We start from the raw sequence: 26,736 nt of genomic DNA on the forward strand, positions 1-26,736 counted from the left end.
CCCTCTTTCTAGGGGCTCCTGACCCCAGCCAGCTACCCAGGGGTCGTCCTCTCTCCCTGGACTTGCAGTAGAGGCCCCAGGGTGCTCCCTAGCCTTCAACCTAGGGGCCTCTCACCTCAGCAAGCTACCCAGGGGTCCACCTCTCTCCCTGGAGTTGCAGTAGAGGCACTAGGGTGCCCCCTGGCCCTTCACCTAGGGGCCTATGACCCCAGCAAGCTACCCAGGGGTCCACCTCTCTCCATAGACTTGCGGTATAGGCCCCAGGGTGCCCCCTTGGCCTCCACCTAATGGCCTCTGACCCCAGCAAGCTACCCAGGGGTCCACCTCTCTCCCTAGACTTGCAGTAGAGGCCCTAGGGTGCCCCTGGCCTTCCACCAAGGGGCCTCTGACAGCAGGAAACTGCCCAGGGGTTCACCTCTCTCCCTGGAATTGGAGTAGAGGCCCCAGGGTGCCTCATGTCCCTCCACCTACGGGCCTCTCACCCCAGTAAGCTACCTGGGGGTCCACCTCTCTCCCTGGACTTGCAGTAGAGGCCCCAGGGTGCCCCCTGGCCCTCCTCCTAGGGGCCTCTAACCCCAGCAAGCTAACCAGGGGTCCACCTCTCTCACTAGACTTGCAGTAGAGGCCCTAGGCTGCCCCCTGGCCCTCCACCTAGGGGCCTCTGACCCCAGCAAGCTACCCAGGGGTCCACCTCTCTCACTGAACTTGCAGTAGAATCCCCAGGGTGCCCCCTGGCCCCCCGCCTAGGGGCCTCTGACCCCAGAAAGCTACCCAGGGGTTCACCTCTCTCCCTGGACTTGCAGTAGAGGCCCCAGTGTGCCCCCTGGCCCTCCACCTAGGGGCCTCTGAACCCAGCAAGCTACCCAAGGGTCCACCTCTCTCACTGAACTTGCAGTAGAATCCACAGGGTGCCCCCTGGCCACCCGCCTAGGGGCCTCTGACCCCAGCAAGCTACCCAGGGGTTCACCTCTCTCCCTGGACTTGCAGTAGAGGCCCCAGGGTGCCCCCGGGACCTCCACCTAGGGGCCTCATACCCCAGCAAGCTACCCAGGGGTCCACCTCTCTTCCTGGACTTGAAGGAGAGGCACTAGGGTGCCCCCCTGGCCCTTCACCTAGGGGGCTCTGACCCCAGCAAGCTACCCAGGGGTCCACCTCTCTCACTGGACTTGCAGTAGAAGCCCCAGGGTGTCCCCTATCCCTCCACCTAGGGGCCTCTGACCCCAGCAAGCTACCCAGGGGTCCACCTCTCTCCCTGGACTTGCAGTAGAGGCCCCAAGGTGCCCCCTGGCCCTCCACCTTATGGCCTCTGACCCCAGCAAGCTACCCAGGGGTCCACCTCTCTCCCTGGACTTGCAGTAGAGGCCCCAGGGTGCCCCTGGCCCTCCACCTAGGGCCTTCTGACCTCAGCAAGCTAACCAGGGGTTCACCTCTCTCGCTGGACTTGCAGTAGAGGCCCCAGGATGCCCCCCTGGACCTCCACCTTGGGGCCTCTGACCCCAGCAAGCTACCCAGGGATCCAACTCTCCCCCTGGACTTGCAGTAGAGGCCCCAGGGTGCCCCGTGGCCCTCAACCTAGGGGCCTCTGACCAAAGCAAGCTACCCAGGGGTCCACCATTCTCCCTGGACTTGCAGTAGAGGCCCCAGGGTGCCCCCAGGCCCTCCTTCTAGGGGCTCCTGACCCCAGCCAGCTACCCAGGGGTCGTCCTCTCTCCCTGGACTTGCAGTAGAGGCCCCAGGGTGCTCCCTAGCCTTCAACCTAGGGGCCTCTCACCTCAGCAAGCTACCCAGGGGTCCACCTCTCTCCCTGGAGTTGCAGTAGAGGCACTAGGGTGCCCCCTGGCCCTTCACCTAGGGGCCTATGACCCCAGCAAGCTACCCAGGGGTCCACCTCTCTCCATAGACTTGCGGTATAGGCCCCAGGGTGCCCCCTTGGCCTCCACCTAATGGCCTCTGACCCCAGCAAGCTACCCAGGGGTCCACCTCTCTCCCTAGACTTGCAGTAGAGGCCCTAGGGTGCCCCTGGCCTTCCACCAAGGGGCCTCTGACAGCAGGAAGCTGCCCAGGGGTTCACCTCTCTCCCTGGAATTGGAGTAGAGGCCCCAGGGTGCCTCATGTCCCTCCACCTACGGGCCTCTCACCCCAGTAAGCTACCTGGGGGTCAACCTCTCTCCCTGGACTTGCAGTAGAGGCCCCAGGGTGCCTCATGGCCCTCCACCTAGAGGGCTCTGATCCCAGTAAGCTACCTGGGGGTCAACTTCTCTCCCTGGATTAGTAGTAGAGGCCCCTGGATCCCCCCCTGGCCCTCGACCTAGGGGCCTCTGACACCAGCAATCTACCCAGGGGTCCACCTCTCTCCCTGGACTTGCAGTAGAGGCCCCAGGGTGCTCCCTGGCCCTCCACCTATTGCCTCTGACCCCAGCAAGCTACCCAGGGGTTCCACCTCTCTCCCAGGACTTGCAGTAAAGGCCCAAGGGTGCCCCTTGCCCTCCACCTAGGGCCATCTTACCTTGGCAAGCTACCCAGGGGTTCACCTCTCTCCCTGGACTTGCAGTAGAGGCCCTAGTGTGCCCCCTGGCCCTTAACCTGGGGGCCTCTGACCCCAGCAAGCTACCCAGGGGTCCACCTCTCTCACTGGACTTGCAGTAGAGGCCACAGGGTGCCCCCTGGCCCTCCTCCTAGGGGCCTCTGACCCCAGCAAGCTTCCCAGGGGTCCACTTCTCTTCCTGGACTTGAAGTAGAGGCAGTAGGGTGCCCCCTGGCCCTTCACCTAGGGTCCTCTGACCCCAGCAAGCTACCCAGGGGTCCACCCCTCTAACTGGACTTGCAGTAGAGGCCCCAGGGTGTCCCTTGTCCCTCCAATTAGGGGCCTCTGACCCCAGCAAGCTACCCAGGGGTCCACTTCTCTCCCTGGACTTGCAGTAGAGGCCCCAATGTGCCCCCTGGCCCTCCACCTTATGGCCTCTGACCCCAGCAAGCTACCCAGGGGACCACCTCTCTCCCTGGACTTGCAGTAGAGGCCTCAGGGTGCTCCCTGGCCCTCCACCTATTGCCTCTGACCCCAGCAAGCTACCCAGGGGTTCCACCTCTCTCCCTGGACTTGCAGTAGAGGCCCCAGGGTGCCCCTGGCCCTCCACCTAGGGCCTTCTGACCTCAGCAAGCTACCCAGGGGTTCACCTCTCTCCCTGGACTTGCAGTAGAGGCCCCAGGGTGCCCCCTGGACCTCCACCTAGGTGCCTCTGACCCCAGCAAGCTACCCAGGGGTCCACCTTTCTCCCTGAACTTTCAGTAGAGGCCCCAGGGTGCCCCCTGGCCCTCCACCTGGGGGCCTCTGACCCCAGCAAGCTACCCATGGATCCAACTCTCCCCTGGACTTGCAGTAGAGGCCCCAGGGTGCCCCGTGGCCCTAAACCTAGGGGCCTCTGACCCCAGCAAGCTACCCAGGGGTCCACCATTCTCCCTGGACTTGCAGTAGTGGCCCCAGGGTGCCCCCTGGCCCTCCACCTACGGGCCTCTGACCCCAGCAAGCTACCCAGGGGTCCATCTCTATCCCTGGACTTGCAGTAGAGGCCCTCGGTTGCCCCCTGGCCCTCCACCAAGGGGCCTCTGACAGCAGGAAGCTGCCCAGGGGTCCACCTCTCTCCCTGGACTTGCAGTACAGGCCCCAGGGTGCCCCTTGGCCCTCCTCCTAGGGGCCTCTGACCACAGCAAGCTACCCAGGGGTCCACTTCTCTCCCTCGATTTGCAGTAGAGGCCCCAGTATGCCCCCTGGCCCTCCACCTAGGGGCCTCTGACCCCAGCAAGCTACCCAGGGGTCCACCTCTCTCCCTGGACTTGCAGTAGAGGCCACAGGGTGCACCCTGGCACTCCTCCTAGTGGCCTCTGACCCCAGCAAGCTACCCAGGGGTCCACCTCTCTCCCTGGACTTGCAGTAGAGACCCTAGTGTGCCCCCTGGCCCTTCAACTAGGGGCCTCTGACACCAGCAAGCTACTCAGGGGTTCACCTCTCTCACTGGACTTAAAGTAGAGGCCACAGGGTGCCCCCTGGCCCTCCACCTAGGGGCCTCTGACCCCAGTAAGCTACCCAGGGGTCCACCTCTCTCCCTGGACTTGCAGTAGAGGCCCCAGGGTGCCCCCTGGCCCTCTACCTAGGGGCCTCTGACCCCAGCAAGCTAACCAGGGATCCACCTCTCTCCCTGGAATTGCAGTAGAGGCCACAGGGTGCCCCCTGGCCCTCCTCCTAGGGGCCTCTGACCCCAGCAAGCTACCCAGGGGTCCACCTCTCTCCCTGGACTTGCAGTAGAGGCCCTAGGGTGCCCCCTGGCCCTCCAACTAGGGGCCTCTGACACCAGCAAGCTACCCAGGGGTCAACCTCTCTCCCTGGACTTGCAGTAGAGGCCCCAGGGTGCCTCCTGGCCCTCCACCTAGGGGCCTCTGACCCCAGCAAGCTACCCAGGGGTCCACCTCTCTCCCTGGACTTGCAGTAGATGCCACAGCGTGCACCCTGGCCCTCCTCCTAGGGGCCTCTGACCCCAGCAAGCTACCCAGGGGCCCACCTCTCTCCCTGGACTTGCAGTAGAGGCCCTAGGGTGCCCCATGGACCTTCAACTAGGGGCCTCTGACACCAGCAAGCTACTCAGGGGTCCACCTCTCTCACTGGACTTAAAGTAGAGGCCACAGGGTGCCCCCTGGCCCTCCACTTAGGGGCCTCTGACCCCAGTAAGCTACCCAGGGGTCCACCTCTCTCCCTGGACTTGCAGTAGAGGCCCCAGGGTGCCCCCTGGCCCTCTACCTAGGGGCCTCTGACCCCAGCAAGCTAACCAGGGATCCACCTCTCTCCCTGGAATTGCAGTAGAGGCCACAGGGTGCCCCCTGGCCCTCCTCCTAGGGGCCTCTGACCCCAGCAAGCTACCCAGGGGTCCACCTCTCTCCCTGGACTTGCAGTAGAGGCCCTAGGGTGCCCCCTGGCCCTCCAACTAGGGGCCTCTGACACCAGCAAGCTACCCAGGGGTCAACCTCTCTCCCTGGACTTGCAGTAGAGGCCCCAGGGTGCCTCCTGGCCCTCCACCTAGGGGCCTCTGACCCCAGCAAGCTACCCAGGGGTCCACCTCTCTCCCTGGACTTGCAGTAGATGCCACAGCGTGCACCCTGGCCCTCCTCCTAGGGGCCTCTGACCCCAGCAAGCTACCCAGGGGCCCACCTCTCTCCCTGGACTTGCAGTAGAGGCCCTAGGGTGCCCCATGGACCTTCAACTAGGGGCCTCTGACACCAGCAAGCTACTCAGGGGTCCACCTCTCTCACTGGACTTAAAGTAGAGGCCACAGGGTGCCCCCTGGCCCTCCACTTAGGGGCCTCTGACCCCAGCAAGCTACCCAGGGGTCCACCTCTCTCACTGAACTTGCAGTAGAATCCCCAGGGTGCCCCCTGGCCCCCCGCCTAGGGGCCTCTGACCCCAGCAAGGTACCCAGGGGTTCAATTCTCTCACTGGACTTGCAGTAGAGGCCCCAGGGTGCCCCCTGGACCTCCACCTAGGGGCCTCTGACCCCAGCAAGCTACCCAGGGGTCCACCTCTCTCACTGGACTTGCAGTAGAGGCCCCAGGGTGCCCCCTGGCCCCCCGCCTAGGGGCCTCTGACCCCAGCAAGCAACCCATTGGTTCACCTCTCTCCCTGGACTTGCAGTAGAGGCCCCAGGGTGCCCCCTGATTCTCCACCTAGGGGCCTCTGACCCCAGCAAGCTACCTAGGGGTCAACCTCTCTCCCTGGACTTGCAGTAGAGGCCACAGGGTGCCTCCTGGCCCTCCACCTAGGGGCCTCTGACCCCAGCAAGCTACCCAGGGATCCAACTCTCCCCCTGGACTTGCAGTAGAGGCCCCAGGGTGCCCTGTGGCCCTAAACCTAGGGGCCTCTTACCCCAGCAAGCTACCCAGGGGTCCATCTCTATCCCTGGACTTGCAGTAGTGGCCCCAGGGTGCCCCCTGGCCCTCCACCTACGGGCCTCTGACCCCAGCAAGCTACCCAGGGGTCCATCTCTATCCCTGGACTTGCAGTAGAGGCCCTCGGTTGCCCCCTGGCCCTCCACCAAGGGGCCTCTGACAGCAGGAAGCTGCCCAGGGGTCCACCTCTCTCCCTGGACTTGCAGTACAGGCCCCAGGGTGCCCCTTGGCCCTCCTCCTAGGGGCCTCTGACCACAGCAAGCTACCCAGGGGTCCACTTCTCTCCCTCGATTTGCAGTAGAGGCCCCAGTATGCCCCCTGGCCCTCCACCTAGGGGCCTCTGACCCCAGCAAGCTACCCAGGGGTCCACCTCTCTCCCTGGACTTGCAGTAGAGGCCACAGGGTGCACCCTGGCACTCCTCCTAGTGGCCTCTGACCCCAGCAAGCTACCCAGGGGTCCACCTCTCTCCCTGGACTTGCAGTAGAGACCCTAGGGTGCCCCCTGGCCCTTCAACTAGGGGCCTCTGACACCAGCAAGCTACTCAGGGGTCCACCTCTCTCACTGGACTTAAAGTAGAGGCCACAGGGTGCCCCCTGGCCCTCCACCTAGGGGCCTCTGACCCCAGTAAGCTACCCAGGGGTCCACCTCTCTCCCTGGACTTGCAGTAGAGGCCCCAGGGTGCCCCCTGGCCCTCTACCTAGGGGCCTCTGACCCCAGCAAGCTAACCAGGGATCCACCTCTCTCCCTGGAATTGCAGTAGAGGCCACAGGGTGCCCCCTGGCCCTCCTCCTAGGGGCCTCTGACCCCAGCAAGCTACCCAGGGGTCCACCTCTCTCCCTGGACTTGCAGTAGAGGCCCTAGGGTGCCCCCTGGCCCTCCAACTAGGGGCCTCTGACACCAGCAAGCTACCCAGGGGTCAACCTCTCTCCCTGGACTTGCAGTAGAGGCCCCAGGGTTCCTCCTGGCCCTCCACCTAGGGGCCTCTGACCCCAGCAAGCTACCCAGGGGTCCACCTCTCTCCCTGGACTTGCAGTAGATGCCACAGCGTGCACCCTGGCCCTCCTCCTAGGGGCCTCTGACCCCAGCAAGCTACCCAGGGGCCCACCTCTCTCCCTGGACTTGCAGTAGAGGCCCTAGGGTGCCCCATGGACCTTCAACTAGGGGCCTCTGACACCAGCAAGCTACTCAGGGGTCCACCTCTCTCACTGGACTTAAAGTAGAGGCCACAGGGTGCCCCCTGGCCCTCCACTTAGGGGCCTCTGACCCCAGTAAGCTACCCAGGGGTCCACCTCTCTCCCTGGACTTGCAGTAGAGGCCCCAGGCTGCCCCCTGGGCCTCCACCTAGGGGCCTCTGACCCCAGCAAGCTACCCAGGGGTCCACCTCTCTTACTGAACTTGCAGTAGAATCCCCAGGGTGCCCCCTGGCCCCACGCCTAGGGGCCTCTGACCCCAGCAAGCTACCCAGGGGTTCACCTCTCTCCCTGGACTTGCAGTAGAGGCCCCAGAGTGCCCCATGGACCTCCACCTAGGGGCCTCTGACCCCAGCAAGCTACCCAGGGGTCCACCTCTCTCCCTGGACTTGCAGTAGAGGCCACAGGGTGCACCCTGGCCCTCCTCCTAGGGGCATCTGACCCCAGCAAGCTACCCAGGGGTCCACCTTTCTCCCTGGACTTGAAGTAGAGGCCCTAGGGTGCGTCATGGCCCACCACCTAGGGGCCCCTGACCCCAGTAAGCTACCCGGGGGTCCACCTCTCTCCCTGGACTCTTAGTAGAGGCCCCTGGGTTCCCCCTGGCCCTCCACCTAGGGGCCTCTGACACAAGCAAGCTACCCAGGGTTCCACCTTTTTCCCAGGACTTGCAAAAGAGGCCCAAGAGTGCCCCCTGGCCCTCCACCTAGGGGCCTCTGACCCAAGCAAGCTACCCAGGGGTCCACCTCTCTCCCTGGACTTGCAGTAGAGGCCCTAGGGTGCCCCCTGGCCCTCCACCAAGGGGCCTCTGACAGCAGGAAGCTACCCAGGGGTCCATCTCTATCCCTGGACTTGCAGTAGATTCCCTAGGGTGCCCCTGGCCCTCCACCAAGGGGCCTCTGACCACAGCAAGCTACCCAGGGATCCATCTCTCTCCCTGGACTTGCAAAAGAGGCCCCAGGGTGCCCCCTGGTCCTTCATCTAGGGGCCTCTGACACTAGCAAGCTACCCAGGGGTCCACCTCTCTCATTGGACTTGCAGTAGAGGCCCCAGGGTGCCCCCTGGCCCTCCACCTAGGGGCCTCTGACCCCAGCAAGCTACCCAGGGGACCACCTCTCTCACTGGACTTGCAGTAGAGGCCCCAGGGTGCGCCCTGGCCCCCCGCCTAGGGGCCTCTGACCCCAGCAAGCAACCCAGGGGTTCACCTCTCTCCCTGGACTTGCAGTAGAATCCCCAGGGTGCCCCCTGATTCTCCACCTAGGGGCCTCTGACCCCAGCAAGCTTCCCAGGGGTCCACCTATCTCCCTGGACTTGCAGTAGAGGCCCCAGGGTGCCCCCTGGCCCTCCAGCTAGGGGCCTCTGACCCCAGCAAGCTACCCATGGATCGATCTCTCCCCCTGGACTTGCAGTAGAGGCCCCAGGGTGCCGCGTGGCCCTCAACCTAGGGGCCTCTGACCCCAGCAAGCTACCCAGGGGTCCATCTCTATCCCTGGACTTGCAGTAGAGGCCCTCGGTTGCCCCCTGGCCCTCCACCAAGGGGCCTCTGACAGCAGGAAGCTGCCCAGGGGTCCACCTCTCTCCCTGGACTTGCAGTACAGGCCCCAGGGTGCCCCTTGGCCCTCCTCCTAGGGGCCTCTGACCACAGCAAGCTACCCAGGGGTCCACCTCTCTCCCTCGACTTGCAGTAGAGGCCCCAGTATGCCCCCTGGCCATCAACCTAGCGGCCTCTGACCCCAGCAAGCTACCAAGGTTTCCACCTCTCTCCCTGGACTTGCAGTAGAGACCCTAGGGTGCCCCCTGGCCCTTCAACTAGGGGCCTCTGACACCAGCAAGCTACCCAGGGGTCCACCTCTCTCAATGGACTTGCAGTAGAGGCCCCAGGGTGCCCCCTGGGCCTCCACCTAGGGGCCTCTGACCCCAGCAAGCTACCCAGGGGTCCACCTCTCTCACTGAACTTGCAGTAGAATCCCCAGGGTGCCCCCTGGCCCTCGCCTAGGGGCCTCTGACCCCAGCAAGCTACCCAGGGGTTCAACTCTCTCCCTGGACTTGCAGTAGAGGCCCCAGGGTGCCCCCTGGACCTCCACCTAGGGGCCTCTGACCCCAGCAAGCTACCCAGGGGTCCACCTGTCTCCCTGGACTTGCAGTAGACACCCCAGGGTGCCCCCTGGCCCACCACCTAGGGGCCTCTGATCCCAGCAAGCTACCTAGGGATCCACCTCTCCCCTTGGACTTGCAGTAGAGGCCCCAGGGTGCCCCGTGGCCCTCAACCTAGGGGCCTCTGACCCCAGCAAGCTGCCCAGGGGTCCACCTCTTTCCCTGGACTTGCAGTAGAGGCCACAGGGTGCCCCCTGGCCCTCCTCCTAGGGGCCTCTGACCCCAGAAAGCTACCCAGGGGTCCACCTCTCTCCCTGGACTTGCAGTAGAGGCCCTAGGGTGCCCCCTGGCCCTTCACCTAGGGGCCTCTGACCCCAGCAAGCTGCCCAGGGGTCCACCTCTCTCACTGGACTTGCAGTATAGGCCCCAGGGTGCCCCCTTGCCCTAAACCTAGGGGCCTCTGAACCCAGCAAGCTACACATGGGTCCACCTCTCTCCCTGGACTTGCAGTAGAGGCCCCAGGGTGCCCCCTGGCCCTCCATCTTATGGCCTCTGACCCCAGCAAGCTACCCAGGGGTCCACCTCTCTCCCTGGACTTGCAGTAGAGGCCCTAGTGTGCCCCCTGGCCCTCCACCAAGGGGCCTCTGACAGCAGGAAGCTGCCCAGGGGTCCACCTCTCTCCCTGGACTTGCAGTACAGGCCCCAGGGTGCCCACTGGCCCTCCTCCTATGGGCCTCTGACCACAGCAAGCTACCCATGGGTCCACCTCTCTCCCTGGACTTGCAGTAGAGGCCCCTGGGTGCTCCCTGGCCCTCCACCTATTGCCTGTGACCCAAGCAAGCTACCCAGGGGTCCACCTCTCTCCCTGGACTTGCAGTAGAGGCCCTAGGGTGCGCCCTGGCCCTCCACCAAGGGGCCTCTGACAGCAGGAAGCTGCCCAGGGGTCCACCTCTCTCCCTGGACTTGCAGTACAGGCCCCAGGGTGCCCACTGGCCCTCCTCCTATGGGCCTCTGACCACAGCAAGCTACCCATGGGTCCACCTCTCTCCCTGGACTTGCAGTAGAGGCCCCCGGGTGCCCCTGGCCCTCCACCTAGGGCCTTCTGACCTCAGCAAGCTACCCAGGGGTTCACCTCTCTCCCTGGATTTGCAATAGAGGCCCCAGGGTGCCCCCTGAACCTCCATTAAGGGGCCTCTGACCCCAGCAAGCTACCCAGGGGTCCACCTCTATCCCTGGACTTGCAGTAGAGGCCCCAGTATGCCCCCTGGTCCTCCACCTAGGGGCCTCTGACCCCAGCAAGCTACCCAGGGGTCCACCTCTCTCCCTGGACTTGCATTAGAGGCCACAGGGAGCACCCTGGCCCTCCTCCTAGGGGCCTCTGACCCCAGCAAGCTACCCAGTGGTCAACCTCTCTCCCTGGACTTGCAGTAGAGGCCCTAGGGTGCCCCCTGGACCTTCAACTAGGGGCCTCTGACACCAGCAAGCTATCCAAGGGTCCACCTCTCTCACTGGACTTGCAGTAGAGGCTCCAGGGTGCCCCCTGGACCTCCACCTAGGGGCCTCTGACCCCAGCAGGCAACCCAGGGATCCACCTCTCTCCCTGGACTTGCAGTAGAGGCCCCAGGGTGCCCCCTGGCCCTTCAACTAGGGGCCTCTGACCCCAGCAAGCTACCCAGGGGTCCATCTCTATCCCTGGACTTGCAGTAGAGGCCCTCGGTTGCCCCCTGGCCCTCCACCAAGGGGCCTCTGACAGCAGGAAGCTGCCCAGGGGTCCACCTCTCTCCCTGGACTTGCAGTACAGGCCCCAGGGTGCCCCTTGGCCCTCCTCCTAGGGGCCTCTGACCACAGCAAGCTACCCAGGGGTCCACCTCTCTCCCTCGACTTGCAGTAGAGGCCCCAGTATGCCCCCTGGCCCTCAACCTAGCGGCCTCTGACCCCAGCAAGCTACCAAGGTTTCCACCTCTCTCCATGGACTTGCAGTAGAGACCCTAGGGTGCCCCCTGGCCCTTCAACTAGGGGCCTCTGACACCAGCAAGCTACCCAGGGGTCCACCTCTCTCAATGGACTTGCAGTAGAGGCCCCAGGCTGCCCCCTGGGCCTCCACCTAGGGGCCTCTGACCCCAGCAAGCTACCCAGGGGTCCACCTCTCTCACTGAACTTGCAGTAGAATACCCAGGGTGCCCCCTGGCCCTCGCCTAGGGGCCTCTGACCCCAGCAAGCTACCCAGGGGTTCAACTCTCTCCCTGGACTTGCAGTAGAGGCCCCAGGGTGCCCCCTGGACCTCCACCTAGGGGCCTCTGACCCCAGCAAGCTACCCAGGGGTCCACCTGTCTCCCTGGACTTGCAGTAGACACCCCAGGGTGCCCCCTGGCCCACCACCTAGGGGCCTCTGATCCCAGCAAGCTACCTAGGGATCCACCTCTCCCCTTGGACTTGCAGTAGAGGCCCCAGGGTGCCCCGTGGCCCTCAACCTAGGGGCCTCTGACCCCAGCAAGCTGCCCAGGGGTCCACCTCTTTCCCTGGACTTGCAGTAGAGGCCACAGGGTGCCCCCTGGCCCTCCTCCTAGGGGCCTCTGACCCCAGAAAGCTACCCAGGGGTCCACCTCTCTCCCTGGACTTGCAGTAGAGGCCCTAGGGTGCCCCCTGGCCCTTCACCTAGGGGCCTCTGACCCCAGCAAGCTGCCCAGGGGTCCACCTCTCTCACTGGACTTGCAGTATAGGCCCCAGGGTGCCCCCTTGCCCTAAACCTAGGGGCCTCTGAACCCAGCAAGCTACACATGGGTCCACCTCTCTCCCTGGACTTGCAGTAGAGGCCCCAGGGTGCCCCCTGGCCCTCCATCTTATGGCCTCTGACCCCAGCAAGCTACCCAGGGGTCCACCTCTCTCCCTGGACTTGCAGTAGAGGCCCTAGTGTGCCCCCTGGCCCTCCACCAAGGGGCCTCTGACAGCAGGAAGCTGCCCAGGGGTCCACCTCTCTCCCTGGACTTGCAGTACAGGCCCCAGGGTGCCCACTGGCCCTCCTCCTATGGGCCTCTGACCACAGCAAGCTACCCATGGGTCCACCTCTCTCCCTGGACTTGCAGTAGAGGCCCCTGGGTGCTCCCTGGCCCTCCACCTATTGCCTGTGACCCAAGCAAGCTACCCAGGGGTCCACCTCTCTCCCTGGACTTGCAGTAGAGGCCCTAGGGTGCGCCCTGGCCCTCCACCAAGGGGCCTCTGACAGCAGGAAGCTGCCCAGGGGTCCACCTCTCTCCCTGGACTTGCAGTACAGGCCCCAGGGTGCCCACTGGCCCTCCTCCTATGGGCCTCTGACCACAGCAAGCTACCCATGGGTCCACCTCTCTCCCTGGACTTGCAGTAGAGGCCCCCGGGTGCCCCTGGCCCTCCACCTAGGGCCTTCTGACCTCAGCAAGCTACCCAGGGGTTCACCTCTCTCCCTGGATTTGCAATAGAGGCCCCAGGGTGCCCCCTGAACCTCCATTAAGGGGCCTCTGACCCCAGCAAGCTACCCACGGGTCCACCTCTATCCCTGGACTTGCAGTAGAGGCCCCAGTATGCCCCCTGGTCCTCCACCTAGGGGCTTCTGACCCCAGCAAGCTACCCAGGGGTCCACCTCTCTCCCTGGACTTGCATTAGAGGCCACAGGGAGCACCCTGGCCCTCCTCCTAGGGGCCTCTGACCCCAGCAAGCTACCCAGTGGTCAACCTCTCTCCCTGGACTTGCAGTAGAGGCCCTAGGGTGCCCCCTGGACCTTCAACTAGGGGCCTCTGACACCAGCAAGCTATCCAAGGGTCCACCTCTCTCACTGGACTTGCAGTAGAGGCCCCAGGTTGCCCCCTGGCCCTCCACCTAGGGGCCTCTGACCCCAGCAAGCTACCCAGGGGTCCACCTCTCTCCCTGGACTTGCAGTAAAATCCCCAGGGTGCCCCCTGATTCTCGACCTAGGGGCCTCTGACCCCAGCAAGCTACCCAGGGGTCCACCTCTCTCCCTGGACTTGCAGTAGAGGCCCCAGGGTGCCCCCTGGCCCTCCACCTAGGGGCCTCTGACCCCAGCAAGCTACCCAGGGTTCCAACTCTCCCCCTGGACTTGCAGTAGAGGCCCCAGGGTGCATCGTGGCCCTCAACCTAGGGGCCTCTCACCCCAGCAAGCTACCCAGGGGTCCATCTCTATCCCTGGACTTGCAGTAGAGGCCCTCGGTTGCCCCCTGGCCCTCCACCAAGGGGCCTCTGACAGCAGGAAGCTGCCCAGGGGTCCACCTCTCTCCCTGGACTTGCAGTACAGGCCCCAGGGTGCCCCTTGGCCCTCCTCCTAGGGGCCTCTGACCACAGCAAGCTACCCAGGGGTCCACTTCTCTCCCTCGATTTGCAGTAGAGGCCCCAGTATGCCCCCTGGCCCTCCACCTAGGGGCCTCTGACCCCAGCAAGCTACCCAGGGGTCCACCTCTCTCCCTGGACTTGCAGTAGAGGCCACAGGGTGGACCCTGGCACTCCTCCTAGCGGCCTCTGACCCCAGCAAGCTACCCAGGGGTCCACCTCTCTCCCTGGACTTGCAGTAGAGACCCTAGGGTGCCCCCTGGCCCTTCAACTAGGGGCCTCTGACACCAGCAAGCTACCCAGGGGTCCACCTCTCTCAATGGACTTGCAGTAGAGGCCCCAGGCTGCCCCCTGGGCCTCCACCTAGGGGCCTCTGACCCCAGCAAGCTACCCAGGGGTCCACCTCTCTCACTGAACTTGCAGTAGAATCCCCAGGGTGCCCCCTGGCCCCCCGCCTAGGGGCCTCTGACCCCAGCAAGCTACCCAGGGGTTCAACTCTCTCCCTGGACTTGCAGTAGAGGCCCCAGGGTGCCCCCTGGACCTCCACATCGGGGCCTCTGACCCCAGCAAGCTACCCAGGGGTCCACCTCTCTCCCTGGACTTGCAGTAGACACCCCAGGGTGCCCCCTGGCCCACCACCTAGGGGCCTCTGATCCCAGCAAGCTACCTAGGGATCCACTTCTCCCCCTGGACTTGCAGTAGAGGCCCCAGGGTGCCCCGTGGCCCTCAACCTAGGGGCCTCTGACCCCAGCAAGCTGCCCAGGGGTCCACCTCTTTCCCTGGACTTGCAGTAGAGGCCACAGGATGCCCCCTGGCCCTCCTCCTAGGGGCCTCTGACCCCAGCAAGCTACTCAGGGGTCCACCTCTCTCCCTGGACTTGCAGTAAAGGCCCTAGGGTGCCCCCTGGCCCTTCACCTAGGGGCCTCTGACCCCAGCAAGCTGCCCAGGGGTCCACCTCTCTCACTGGACTTGCAGTATAGGCCCCAGGGTGCCCCCTTGCCCTAAACCTAGGGGCCTCTGACCCCAGCAAGCTACACAGGGGTCCACCTCTCTCCCTGGACTTGCAGTAGAGGCCCCTGGGTGCTCCCTGGCCCTCCACCTATTGCCTGTGACCCAAGCAAGCTACCCAGGGGTCCACCTCTCTCCCTGGACGAGCATTAGAGGCCCTAGGGTGCCCCCTGGCCCTCCACCAAGGGGCCTCTGACAGCAGGAAGCTGCCCAGGGGTCCACCTCTCTCCCTGGACTTGCAGTACAGGCCCCAGGGTGCCCACTGGCCCTCCTCCTATGGGCCTCTGACCACAGCAAGCTACCCATGGGTCCACCTCTCTCCCTGGACTTGCAGTAGAGGCCCCCGGGTGCCCCTGGCCCTCCACCTAGGGCCTTTTGACCTCAGCAAGCTACCCAGGGGTTCACCTCTCTCCCTGGACTTGCAATAGAGGCCGCAGGGTGCCCCCTGAACCTCCATTAAGGGGCCTCTGACCCCAGCAAGCTACCCAGGGGTCCACCTCTATCCCTGGACTTGCAGAAGAGGCCCCAGGGTGCCCCCTGGCCCTCCTCCTAGGGGCCTCTGACCCCAGCAAGCTACCCAGGGATCCAACTCTCCCCCTGGACTTGCAGTGGAGGCCCCAGGGTGCCCCGTGGCCCTCAACCTAGGGGCCTCTGACCCCAGCAAGCTACCCAGGGGTCCACCTCTCTCCCTGGACTTGCAGTAGAGGCCCCAGGGTCCCCCCTGGCCCTCCACCTAGGGGCCTCTGACCCCAGCAAGCTACCCAGGGGTCCACCTCTCTTTCTGGACTTGCAGTAGAGGCCCCAAGGTGCCCCCTGGGCCTCCACCTAGGGGCCTCTGACCCCAGCAAGCTACCCAGGGGTTCACCTCTCTCCCTGGACTTGCAGTAGAGGCCCCAGGGTGCCCCCTGGCCCTCCACCTAGGGGCCTCTGACCCTAGCAAGCTACCCAGGGATCCAACTCTCCCCCTGGACTTGCAGTAGAGGCCCCAGGGTGCCCCATGGCCCTCAACCTAGGGTATCTCTGACCTTAGCAAGCTACCCAGGGGTCCACCTTTATGCCTGGACTTGCATTAGAAGACCTAGGGTGCCCCCTGGCCCTCCAACAAGGGGCCTCTGACAGCAGGAAGCTGCCCAGGGGTCCACCTCTCTACCTGGACTTGCATTAGAGGCCCCAGGATGCCCCCTGGCCCTCCACCTAGGGGCCTCTGACCCCAGCAAGCTACCCAGGGGTCCACCTCTCTTCCTGGACTTGAAGGAGAGGCACTAGGGTGCCCCCTGGCCCTTCACCTAGGGGGCTCTGACCCCAGCAAGCTACCCAGGGGTCCACCTCTCTCACTGGACTTTTAGTAGAAGCCCCAGGGTGTCCCCTATCCCTCCACCTAGGGGCCTCTGACCCCAGCAAGCTACCCAGGGGTCCACCTCTCTCCCTGGACTTGCAGTAGAGGCCCCAAGGTGCCCCCTGGCCCTCCACCTTATGGCCTCTGACCCCAGCAAGCTACCCAGGGGTCCACCTCTCTCCCTGGACTTGCAGTAGAGGCCCCAGGGTGCCCCTGGCCCTCCACCTAGGGCCTTCTGACCTCAGCAAGCTAACCAGGGGTTCACCTCTCTCGCTGGACTTGCAGTAGAGGCCCCAGGATGCCCCCCTGGACCTCCACCTAGGGGCCTCTGACCCCAGCAAGCTACCCAGGGATCCAACTCTCCCCCTGGACTTGCAGTAGAGGCCCCAGGGTGCCCCGTGGCCCTCAACCTAGGGGCCTCTGACCAAAGCAAGCTACCCAGGGGTCCACCATTCTCCCTGGACTTGCAGTAGAGGCCCCAGGGTGCCCCCAGGCCCTCCTTCTAGGGGCTCCTGACCCCAGCCAGCTACCCAGGGGTCGTCCTCTCTCCCTGGACTTGCAGTAGAGGCCCCAGGGTGCTCCCTAGCCTTCAACCTAGGGGCCTCTCACCTCAGCAAGCTACCCAGGGGTCCACCTCTCTCCCTGGAGTTGCAGTAGAGGCACTAGGGTGCCCCCTGGCCCTTCACCTAGGGGCCTATGACCCCAGCAAGCTACCCAGGGGTCCACCTCTCTCCATAGACTTGCGGTATAGGCCCCAGGGTGCCCCCTTGGCCTCCACCTAATGGCCTCTGACCCCAGCAAGCTACCCAGGGGTCCACCTCTCTCCCTAGACTTGCAGTAGAGGCCCTAGGGTGCCCCTGGCCTTCCACCAAGGGGCCTCTGACAGCAGGAAACTGCCCAGGGGTTCACCTCTCTCCCTGGAATTGGAGTAGAGGCCCCAGGGTGCCTCATGTCCCTCCACCTACGGGCCTCTCACCCCAGTAAGCTACCTGGGGGTCCACCTCTCTCCCTGGACTTGCAGTAGAGGCCCCAGGGTGCCCCCTGGCCCTCCTCCTAGGGGCCTCTAACCCCAGCAAGCTAACCAGGGGTCCACCTCTCTCACTAGACTTGCAGTAGAGGCCCTAGGCTGCCCCCTGGCCCTCCACCTAGGGGCCTCTGACCCCAGCAAGCTACCCAGGGGTCCACCTCTCTCACTGAACTTGCAGTAGAATCCCCAGGGTGCCCCCTGGCCCCCCGCCTAGGGGCCTCTGACCCCAGAAAGCTACCCAGGGGTTCACCTCTCTCCCTGGACTTGCAGTAGAGGCCCCAGTGTGCCCCCTGGCCCTCCACCTAGGGGCCTCTGAACCCAGCAAGCTACCCAAGGGTCCACCTCTCTCACTGAACTTGCAGTAGAATCCACAGGGTGCCCCCTGGCCACCCGCCTAGGGGCCTCTGACCCCAGCAAGCTACCCAGGGGTTCACCTCTCTCCCTGGACTTGCAGTAGAGGCCCCAGGGTGCCCCCGGGACCTCCACCTAGGGGCCTCATACCCCAGCAAGCTACCCAGGGGTCCACCTCTCTTCCTGGACTTGAAGGAGAGGCACTAGGGTGCCCCCCTGGCCCTTCACCTAGGGGGCTCTGACCCCAGCAAGCTACCCAGGGGTCCACCTCTCTCACTGGACTTGCAGTAGAAGCCCCAGGGTGTCCCCTATCCCTCCACCTAGGGGCCTCTGACCCCAGCAAGCTACCCAGGGGTCCACCTCTCTCCCTGGACTTGCAGTAGAGGCCCCAAGGTGCCCCCTGGCCCTCCACCTTATGGCCTCTGACCCCAGCAAGCTACCCAGGGGTCCACCTCTCTCCCTGGACTTGCAGTAGAGGCCCCAGGGTGCCCCTGGCCCTCCACCTAGGGCCTTCTGACCTCAGCAAGCTAACCAGGGGTTCACCTCTCTCGCTGGACTTGCAGTAGAGGCCCCAGGATGCCCCCCTGGACCTCCACCTTGGGGCCTCTGACCCCAGCAAGCTACCCAGGGATCCAACTCTCCCCCTGGACTTGCAGTAGAGGCCCCAGGGTGCCCCGTGGCCCTCAACCTAGGGGCCTCTGACCAAAGCAAGCTACCCAGGGGTCCACCATTCTCCCTGGACTTGCAGTAGAGGCCCCAGGGTGCCCCCAGGCCCTCCTTCTAGGGGCTCCTGACCCCAGCCAGCTACCCAGGGGTCGTCCTCTCTCCCTGGACTTGCAGTAGAGGCCCCAGGGTGCTCCCTAGCCTTCAACCTAGGGGCCTCTCACCTCAGCAAGCTACCCAGGGGTCCACCTCTCTCCCTGGAGTTGCAGTAGAGGCACTAGGGTGCCCCCTGGCCCTGCACCTAGGGGCCTATGACCCCAGCAAGCTACCCAGGGGTCCACCTCTCTCCATAGACTTGCGGTATAGGCCCCAGGGTGCCCCCTTGGCCTCCACCTAATGGCCTCTGACCCCAGCAAGCTACCCAGGGGTCCACCTCTCTCCCTAGACTTGCAGTAGAGGCCCTAGGGTGCCCCTGGCCTTCCACCAAGGGGCCTCTCACCCCAGTAAGCTACCTGGGGGTCAACCTCTCTCCCTGGACTTGCAGTAGAGGCCCCAGGGTGCCTCATGGCCCTCCACCTAGAGGGCTCTGATCCCAGTAAGCTACCTGGGGGTCAACTTCTCTCCCTGGATTAGTAGTAGAGGCCCCTGGGTCCCCCCCTGGCCCTCGACCTAGGGGCCTCTGACACCAGCAATCTACCCAGGGGTCCACCTCTCTCCCTGGACTTGCAGTAGAGGCCCCAGGGTGCTCCCTGGCCCTCCACCTATTGCCTCTGACCCCAGCAAGCTACCCAGGGGTTCCACCTCTCTCCCAGGACTTGCAGTAAAGGCCCAAGGGTGCCCCTTGCCCTCCACCTAGGGCCATCTTACCTTGGCAAGCTACCCAGGGGTTCACCTCTCTCCCTGGACTTGCAGTAGAGGCCCTAGTGTGCCCCCTGGCCCTTAACCTGGGGGCCTCTGACCCCAGCAAGCTACCCAGGGGTCCACCTCTCTCACTGGACTTGCAGTAGAGGCCACAGGGTGCCCCCTGGCCCTCCTCCTAGGGGCCTCTGACCCCAGCAAGCTTCCCAGGGGTCCACTTCTCTTCCTGGACTTGAAGTAGAGGCAGTAGGGTGCCCCCTGGCCCTTCACCTAGGGTCCTCTGACCCCAGCAAGCTACCCAGGGGTCCACCCCTCTAACTGGACTTGCAGTAGAGGCCCCAGGGTGTCCCCTGTCCCTCCAATTAGGGGCCTCTGACCCCAGCAAGCTACCCAGGGGTCCACTTCTCTCCCTGGACTTGCAGTAGAGGCCCCAATGTGCCCCCTGGCCCTCCACCTTATGGCCTCTGACCCCAGCAAGCTACCCAGGGGACCACCTCTCTCCCTGGACTTGCAGTAGAGGCCTCAGGGTGCTCCCTGGCCCTCCACCTATTGCCTCTGACCCCAGCAAGCTACCCAGGGGTTCCACCTCTCTCCCTGGACTTGCAGTAGAGGCCCCAGGGTGTCCTCCACCAAGGGGCCTCTGACAGCAGGAAGCTGCCCAGGGGTCCACCTCTCTCCCTGGACTTGCAGTACAGGCCCCAGGGTGCCCCTTGGCCCTCCTCCTAGGGGCCTCTGACCACAGCAAGCTACCCAGGGGTCCACTTCTCTCCCTCGATTTGCAGTAGAGGCCCCAGTATGCCCCCTGGCCCTCCACCTAGGGGCCTCTGACCCCAGCAAGCTACCCAGGGGTCCACCTCTCTCCCTGGACTTGCAGTAGAGGCCACAGGGTGCACCCTGGCACTCCTCCTAGTGGCCTCTGACCCCAGCAAGCTACCCAGGGGTCCACCTCTCTCCCTGGACTTGCAGTAGAGACCCTAGGGTGCCCCCTGGCCCTTCAACTAGGGGCCTCTGACACCAGCAAGCTACTCAGGGGTCCACCTCTCTCACTGGACTTAAAGTAGAGGCCACAGGGTGCCCCCTGGCCCTCCACCTAGGGGCCTCTGACCCCAGTAAGCTACCCAGGGGTCCACCTCTCTCCCTGGACTTGCAGTAGAGGCCCCAGGGTGCCCCCTGGCCCTCTACCTAGGGGCCTCTGACCCCAGCAAGCTAACCAGGGATCCACCTCTCTCCCTGGAATTGCAGTAGAGGCCACAGGGTGCCCCCTGGCCCTCCTCCTAGGGGCCTCTGACCCCAGCAAGCTACCCAGGGGTCCACCTCTCTCCCTGGACTTGCAGTAGAGGCCCTAGGGTGCCCCCTGGCCCTCCAACTAGGGGCCTCTGACACCAGCAAGCTACCCAGGGGTCAACCTCTCTCCCTGGACTTGCAGTAGAGGCCCCAGGGTGGCTCCTGGCCCTCCACCTAGGGGCCTCTGACCCCAGCAAGCTACCCAGGGGTCCACCTCTCTCCCTGGACTTGCAGTAGATGCCACAGCGTGCACCCTGGCCCTCCTCCTAGGGGCCTCTGACCCCAGCAAGCTACCCAGGGGCCCACCTCTCTCCCTGGACTTGCAGTAGAGGCCCTAGGGTGCCCCATGGACCTTCAACTAGGGGCCTCTGACACCAGCAAGCTACTCAGGGGTCCACCTCTCTCACTGGACTTAAAGTAGAGGCCACAGGGTGCCCCCTGGCCCTCCACTTAGGGGCCTCTGACCCCAGTAAGCTACCCAGGGGTCCACCTCTCTCCCTGGACTTGCAGTAGAGGCCCCAGGGTGCCCCCTGGCCCTCTACCTAGGGGCCTCTGACCCCAGCAAGCTAACCAGGGATCCACCTCTCTCCCTGGAATTGCAGTAGAGGCCACAGGGTGCCCCCTGGCCCTCCTCCTAGGGGCCTCTGACCCCAGCAAGCTACCCAGGGGTCCACCTCTCTCCCTGGACTTGCAGTAGAGGCCCTAGGGTGCCCCCTGGCCCTCCAACTAGGGGCCTCTGACACCAGCAAGCTACCCAGGGGTCAACCTCTCTCCCTGGACTTGCAGTAGAGGCCCCAGGGTGCCTCCTGGCCCTCCACCTAGGGGCCTCTGACCCCAGCAAGCTACCCAGGGGTCCACCTCTCTCCCTGGACTTGCAGTAGATGCCACAGCGTGCACCCTGGCCCTCCTCCTAGGGGCCTCTGACCCCAGCAAGCTACCCAGGGGCCCACCTCTCTCCCTGGACTTGCAGTAGAGGCCCTAGGGTGCCCCATGGACCTTCAACTAGGGGCCTCTGACACCAGCAAGCTACCCAGGGGTCCACCTCTCTCACTGGACTTAAAGTAGAGGCCACAGGGTGCCCCCTGGCCCTCCACTTAGGGGCCTCTGACCCCAGCAAGCTACCCAGGGGTCCACCTCTCTCACTGAACTTGCAGTAGAATCCCCAGGGTGCCCCCTGGCCCCCCGCCTAGGGGCCTCTGACCCCAGCAAGGTACCCAGGGGTTCAATTCTCTCACTGGACTTGCAGTAGAGGCCCCAGGGTGCCCCCTGGACCTCCACCTAGGGGCCTCTGACCCCAGCAAGCTACCCAGGGGTCCACCTCTCTCACTGGACTTGCAGTAGAGGCCCCAGGGTGCCCCCTGGCCCCCCGCCTAGGGGCCTCTGACCCCAGCAAGCAACCCATTGGTTCACCTCTCTCCCTGGACTTGCAGTAGAGGCCCCAGGGTGCCCCCTGATTCTCCACCTAGGGGCCTCTGACCCCAGCAAGCTACCTAGGGGTCAACCTCTCTCCCTGGACTTGCAGTAGAGGCCCCAGGGTGCCTCCTGGCCCTCCACCTAGGGGCCTCTGACCCCAGCAAGCTACCCAGGGATCCAACTCTCCCCCTGGACTTGCAGTAGAGGCCCCAGGGTGCCCTGTGGCCCTAAACCTAGGGGCCTCTTACCCCAGCAAGCTACCCAGGGGTCCATCTCTATCCCTGGACTTGCAGTAGTGGCCCCAGGGTGCCCCCTGGCCCTCCACCTACGGGCCTCTGACCCCAGCAAGCTACCCAGGGGTCCATCTCTATCCCTGGACTTGCAGTAGAGGCCCTCGGTTGCCCCCTGGCCCTCCACCAAGGGGCCTCTGACAGCAGGAAGCTGCCCAGGGGTCCACCTCTCTCCCTGGACTTGCAGTACAGGCCCCAGGGTGCCCCTTGGCCCTCCTCCTAGGGGCCTCTGACCACAGCAAGCTACCCAGGGGTCCACTTCTCTCCCTCGATTTGCAGTAGAGGCCCCAGTATGCCCCCTGGCCCTCCACCTAGGGGCCTCTGACCCCAGCAAGCTACCCAGGGGTCCACCTCTCTCCCTGGACTTGCAGTAGAGGCCACAGGGTGCACCCTGGCACTCCTCCTAGTGGCCTCTGACCCCAGCAAGCTACCCAGGGGTCCACCTCTCTCCCTGGACTTGCAGTAGAGACCCTAGGGTGCCCCCTGGCCCTTCAACTAGGGGCCTCTGACACCAGCAAGCTACTCAGGGGTCCACCTCTCTCACTGGACTTAAAGTAGAGGCCACAGGGTGCCCCCTGGCCCTCCACCTAGGGGCCTCTGACCCCAGTAAGCTACCCAGGGGTCCACCTCTCTCCCTGGACTTGCAGTAGAGGCCCCAGGGTGCCCCCTGGCCCTCTACCTAGGGGCCTCTGACCCCAGCAAGCTAACCAGGGATCCACCTCTCTCCCTGGAATTGCAGTAGAGGCCACAGGGTGCCCCCTGGCCCTCCTCCTAGGGGCCTCTGACCCCAGCAAGCTACCCAGGGGTCCACCTCTCTCCCTGGACTTGCAGTAGAGGCCCTAGGGTGCCCCCTGGCCCTCCAACTAGGGGCCTCTGACACCAGCAAGCTACCCAGGGGTCAACCTCTCTCCCTGGACTTGCAGTAGATGCCACAGCGTGCACCCTGGCCCTCCTCCTAGGGGCCTCTGACCCCAGCAAGCTACCCACGGGCCCACCTCTCTCCCTGGACTTGCAGTAGAGGCCCTAGGGTGCCCCATGGACCTTCAACTAGGGGCCTCTGACACCAGCAAGCTACTCAGGGGTCCACCTCTCTCACTGGACTTAAAGTAGAGGCCACAGGGTGCCCCCTGGCCCTCCACTTAGGGGCCTCTGACCCCAGTAAGCTACCCAGGGGTCCACCTCTCTCCCTAAACTTGCAGTAGAGGCCCCAGGCTGCCCCCTGGGCCTCCACCTAGGGGCCTCTGACCCCAGCAAGCTACCCAGGGGTCCACCTCTCTCACTGAACTTGCAGTAGAATCCCCAGGGTGCCCCCTGGCCCCACGCCTAGGGGCCTCTGACCCCAGCAAGCTACCCAGGGGTTCACCTCTCTCCCTGGACTTGCAGTAGAGGCCCCAGAGTGCCCCATGGACCTCCACCTAGGGGCCTCTGACCCCAGCAAGCTACCCAGGGGTCCACCTCTCTCCCTGGACTTGCAGTAGAGGCCACAGGGTGCACCCTGGCCCTCCTCCTAGGGGCATCTGACCCCAGCAAGCTACCCAGGGGTCCACCTTTCTCCCTGGACTTGAAGTAGAGGCCCTAGGGTGCGTCATGGCCCACCACCTAGGGGCCCCTGACCCCAGTAAGCTACCCGGGGGTCCACCTCTCTCCCTGGACTTGTAGTAGAGGCCCCTGGGTTCCCCCTGGCCCTCCACCTAGGGGCCTCTGACACAAGCAAGCTACCCAGGGTTCCACCTTTTTCCCAGGACTTGCAAAAGAGGCCCAAGAGTGCCCCCTGGCCCTCCACCTAGGGGCCTCTGACCCAAGCAAGCTACCCAGGGGTCCACCTCTCTCCCTGGACTTGCAGTAGAGGCCCTAGGGTGCCCCCTGGCCCTCCACCAAGGGGCCTCTGACAGCAGGAAGCTACCCAGGGGTCCATCTCTATCCCTGGACTTGCAGTAGATTCCCTAGGGTGCCCCCTGGCCCTCCACCAAGGGGCCTCTGACCACAGCAAGCTACCCAGGGATCCATCTCTCTCCCTGGACTTGCAAAAGAGGCCCCAGGGTGCCCCCTGGTCCTTCATCTAGGGGCCTCTGACACTAGCAAGCTACCCAGGGGTCCACCTCTCTCCCTGGACTTGCATTAGAGGCCACAGGGAGCACCCTGGCCCTCCTCCTAGGGGCCTCTGACCCCAGCAAGCTACCCAGTGGTCCACCTCTCTCCCTGGACTTGCAGTAGAGGCCCTAGGGTGCCCCCTGGACCTTCAACTAGGGGCCTCTGACACCAGCAAGCTATCCAAGGGTCCACCTCTCTCACTGGACTTGCAGTAGAGGCCCCAGGTTGCCCCCTGGCCCTCCACCTAGGGGCCTCTGACCCCAGCAAGCTACCCAGGGGTCCACCTCTCTCACTGGACTTGCAGTAGAGGCCCCAGGGTGCCCCCTGGCCCCCTGCCTAGGGGCTTCTAACCCCAGCAAGCAACCCAGGGGTTCACCTCTCTCCCTGGACTTGCAGTAAAATCCCCAGGGTGCCCCCTGATTCTCGACCTAGGGGCCTCTGACCCCAGCAAGCTACCCAGGGGTCCACCTCTCTCCCTGGACTTGCAGTAGAGGCCCCAGGGTGCCCCCTGGCCCTCCACCTAGGGGCCTCTGACCCCAGCAAGCTACCCAGGGGTCCACTTCTCTCCCTGGACTTGCATTAGAGGCCACAGGGAGCACCCTGGCCCTCCTCCTAGGGGCCTCTGACCCCAGCAAGCTACCCAGTGGTCCACCTCTCTCCCTGGACTTGCAGTAGAGGCCCTAGGGTGCCCCCTGGACCTTCAACTAGGAGCCTCTGACACCAGCAAGCTATCCAAGGGTCCACCTCTCTCACTGGACTTGCAGTAGAGGCTCCAGGGTGCCCCCTGGACCTCCACCTAGGGGCCTCTGACCCCAGCAAGCAACCCAGGGATCCACCTCTCTCCCTGGACTTGCAGTAGAGGCCCCAGGGTGCCCCCTGGCCCTTCAACTAGGGGCCTCTGACACTAGCAAGCTACCCAGGGGTCCACCTCTCTCACTGGACTTGCAGTAGAGGCCCCAGGTTGCCCCCTGGCCCTCCACCTAGGGGCCTCTGACCCCAGCAAGCTACCCAGGGGTCCACCTCTCTCACTGGACTTGCAGTAGAGGCCCCAGGGTGCCCCCTGGCCCCCTGCCTAGGGGCTTCTAACCCCAGCAAGCAACCCAGGGGTTCACCTCTCTCCCTGGACTTGCAGTAAAATCCCCAGGGTGCCCCCTGATTCTCGACCTAGGGGCCTCTGACCCCAGCAAGCTACCCAGGGGTCCACCTCTCTCCCTGGACTTGCAGTAGAGGCCCCAGGGTGCCCCCTGGCCCTCCACCTAGGGGCCTCTGACCCCAGCAAGCTACCCAGGGTTCCAACTCTCCCCCTGGACTTGCAGTAGAGGCCCCAGGGTGCCCCGTGGCCCTCAACCTAGGGGCCTCTCACCCCAGCAAGCTACCCAGGGGTCCATCTCTATCCCTGGACTTGCAGTAGAGGCCCTCGGTTGCCCCCTGGCCCTCCACCAAGGGGCCTCTGACAGCAGGAAGCTGCCCAGGGGTCCACCTCTCTCCCTGGACTTGCAGTACAGGCCCCAGGGTGCCCCTTGGCCCTCCTCCTAGGGGCCTCTGACCACAGCAAGCTACCCAGGGGTCCACTTCTCTCCCTCGATATGCAGTAGAGGCCCCAGTATGCCCCCTGGCCCTCCACCTAGGGGCCTCTGACCCCAGCAAGCTACCCAGGGGTCCACCTCTCTCCCTGGACTTGCAGTAGAGGCCACAGGGTGCACCCTGGCACTCCTCCTAGCGGCCTCTGACCCCAGCAAGCTACCCAGGGGTCCACCTCTCTCCCTGGACTTGCAGTAGAGACCCTAGGGTGCCCCCTGGCCCTTCAACTAGGGGCCTCTGACACCAGCAAGCTACCCAGGGGTCCACCTCTCTCAATGGACTTGCAGTAGAGGCCCCAGGCTGCCCCCTGGGCCTCCACCTAGGGGCCTCTGACCCCAGCAAGCTACCCAGGGGTCCACCTCTCTCACTGAACTTGCAGTAGAATCCCCAGGGTGCCCCCTGGCCCCCCGCCTAGGGGCCTCTGACCCCAGCAAGCTACCCAGGGGTTCAACTCTCTCCCTGGACTTGCAGTAGAGGCCCCAGGGTGCCCCCTGGACCTCCACATATGGGCCTCTGACCCCAGCAAGCTACCCAGGGGTCCACCTCTCTCCCTGGACTTGCAGTAGACACCCCAGGGTGCCCCCTGGCCCACCACCTAGGGGCCTCTGATCCCAGCAAGCTACCTAGGGATCCACCTCTCCCCCTGGACTTGCAGTAGAGGCCCCAGGGTGCCCCGTGGCCCTCAACCTAGGGGCCTCTGACCCCAGCAAGCTGCCCAGGGGTCCACCTCTTTCCCTGGACTTGCAGTAGAGGCCACAGGATGCCCCCTGGCCCTCCTCCTAGGGGCCTCTGACCCCAGCAAGCTACTCAGGGGTCCACCTCTCTCCCTGGACTTGCAGTAAAGGCCCTAGGGTGCCCCCTGGCCCTTCACCTAGGGGCCTCTGACCCCAGCAAGCTGCCCAGGGGTCCACCTCTCTCACTGGACTTGCAGTATAGGCCCCAGGGTGCCCCCTTGCCCTAAACCTAGGGGCCTCTGACCCCAGCAAGCTACACAGGGGTCCACCTCTCTCCCTGGACTTGCAGTAAAGGCCCTAGGGTGCCCCCTGGCCCTTCACCTAGGGGCCTCTGACCCCAGCAAGCTGCCCAGGGGTCCACCTCTCTCACTGGACTTGCAGTATAGGCCCCAGGGTGCCCCCTTGCCCTAAACCTAGGGGCCTCTGACCCCAGCAAGCTACACAGGGGTCCACCTCTCTCCCTGGACTTGCAGTAGAGGCCCCAGGGTGCCCCCTGGCCCTCCATCTTATGGCCTCTGACCCCAGCAAGCTACCCAGGGGGTCCACCTCTCTCCCTGGACTTGCAGTAGAGGC

Source organism: Danio rerio, chromosome 14 (genome assembly GCF_052040795.2).
Source record: "Danio rerio strain M-AB ecotype USA chromosome 14, GRCz13ab, whole genome shotgun sequence".
NCBI classification, from domain to species: domain Eukaryota; kingdom Metazoa; phylum Chordata; class Actinopteri; order Cypriniformes; family Danionidae; genus Danio; species Danio rerio.